The following is a 2,364-nucleotide window of genomic DNA, read 5'->3' as shown; positions in this document are numbered from 1 at the left end:
AGAGAGAGAGAGAGAGAGAGAGAGAGAGAGAGAGAGAGAGGAGGAGGAGGAGGAAAGAGAGAAGAAAAAGAAGAGAAATACCGATCCTCCTTCCTACAGGATAGTGATTCAACTACTGATTTCACGTTTTCCTCATTGCATTAGTTTTTCTATTTTCTGTCAAACACATTCTGTCGAACTTTCTGTAATTTTTTGTATCTTTCTGTAATCTTTAATTAAAGAATTTTATATATATATTACTGGCTATATTAATATAATAAAAATAATAAAAAATAATTAATCCTTTTAGCGAACAATTATTATACCTACCCTATATCATAATTATATTTTAGAAATTCAAAGCCATACTTTCTCTCGCTTGCTTTCATAAATTTTGTTTTTCTTCAAATAAAATATTATTGGAAAAAATCAATAAAAACTATTGAGATGAAATATTACTTTAAGCAATAATAGTATTTGCTCTCGCTCGAACAATTCTTTCACAACACAGACGCTGCTTCCTTATCCAACTTTTATCAATACTTAAATATAGTAACGCGAGTCATATAGGATTGTTTATTAGCTACATAAATATTATTACTTCAACACAATAAATTCTTTTAATTTATCAAAGTAATACATATTGACATTAAAGAAGCTTAAATCATTATAAAATTAGATTTATTAAAAACAGACGAAATAAAAATAAAAAATATTCAGTTAATTTTTATATTTCGCAAAATTAGTCAAAGATCAAACTAGAATAGCATATTCATTTTGTTTGCGTCACACAGGAGTCCCGTTTATTTTATGATTATCTTACGTAATTATTATAAAATAATATATTAATAATTATATAATATAAACTATTATACACTAAAATTTATCAATATTTTCAATAATGGAAATCAGTAAATGTTATATTAAGATAATATTGTGTTTATTGCAGTTAAGATTACGGATAGAAAAATATGAGAACATATATAAATATTAAAATATTCAAGATTCGTTCAACAAGAACGTCCTCTAGCGAATGCATTTTCTTCGCTGTGGAGCCTGCGGTATAACGAGTTTTCGGAAATTATGACCACCTTGTGTGCCATCCAAAATATATATTGCAAAAAGAGAACTGTGCCAGTTCGTGTACTTGTTAACTTTCACAGCTGTTATCTTCAATATTCTCGTCATGATATCGTACAATTAGCACAATTATATACTCATACTAAATATAATAATTAAAAAAAAGAGTGAAGAACAGTAATAGTAACATTGTAGTTGTAAATAAATTGATCAGCTATTAAAAATTGACGAATGTATTTTCATAAAGTTTCCTTTTTAAATAGGCTAATGTTATCAATATAAATAACATATCGAATGAATAAAATATTTATAATATAAATTTTCTCTTAATATAATAATGCAGAAGAAAATCGTTATATTTTTCTTTCTTTGTAGAATCGCTTTCTTTGTAGGATAATTGTGACAGTGGGTGACTATAATATTATAATATATTTGAATGAAAAACAAATTTTGGAATCTTTTTTATGCCTATTTTTATCAAACATACAAAAAGTAATTATGTAAAAAATAAATTTATATAGATTCGTAATAATTATAAAATTTTAAAATTATGTATAAAATTTTTGTTTAAAGACAAAGCCAATAATTTATGGAAGTTTTTGTTTAAAGTTCGTAAATTTATGTTTAAAGTTCATTTTCTGATAATAACTCCACTGTTAATCAAGTTTCTCCATGTTTAGAAATTATAAGTATTTAATTAATAATAATTTGCAAAAATTGTATCACTATCTCTTTTTTGAATGTTAAATGAAAATCACAAATCCTAGTAGTAAATTTATCATTCAAGATAAATATGACATTAAGAAAAAACTTATTTTCTGATAATAAAAATAATATAATAACAATCTAGATACATAAAAAATTTAAATCATAAACATTACTTAAACTTTACATTTTAATCGGATACGTATTCTGTTTTATTTTTTCTAAAATATAAAGGCTACAATAACCTTTAATTATTATTGCATTCAATAATTACACTATATATGAATATTATTTTGCGCAATACAAATGTGAACAGTCATTTCCGACATATCTTTGCATGCTAAACATGAATTCGTTGACAAAAATTGGCTATCATTGGCTATTTCGAAAAAAAATGGCGAAACGTCGAAAAAACGGCGGTAAAAAATGATTTGAAACTCTTAAAAATGATTTTAAATTGGTTTTCAAAACATTATAGTGTAGTCAGCTAGTTTTTATACTTAATTTCATTAATGTCACATCGAAGTATCTATAAACTTTTAGCTTTAAAATATGTTTTGGTTGATTTCGATATAATTTTTTTATTTCTAAGATATAACA

The sequence above is a fragment of the Atta cephalotes genome (assembly GCF_000143395.1).
Source record: "Atta cephalotes unplaced genomic scaffold scaffold00006, whole genome shotgun sequence".
NCBI lineage: Eukaryota > Metazoa > Arthropoda > Insecta > Hymenoptera > Formicidae > Atta > Atta cephalotes.
This window is presented reverse-complemented; position numbering follows the sequence as displayed.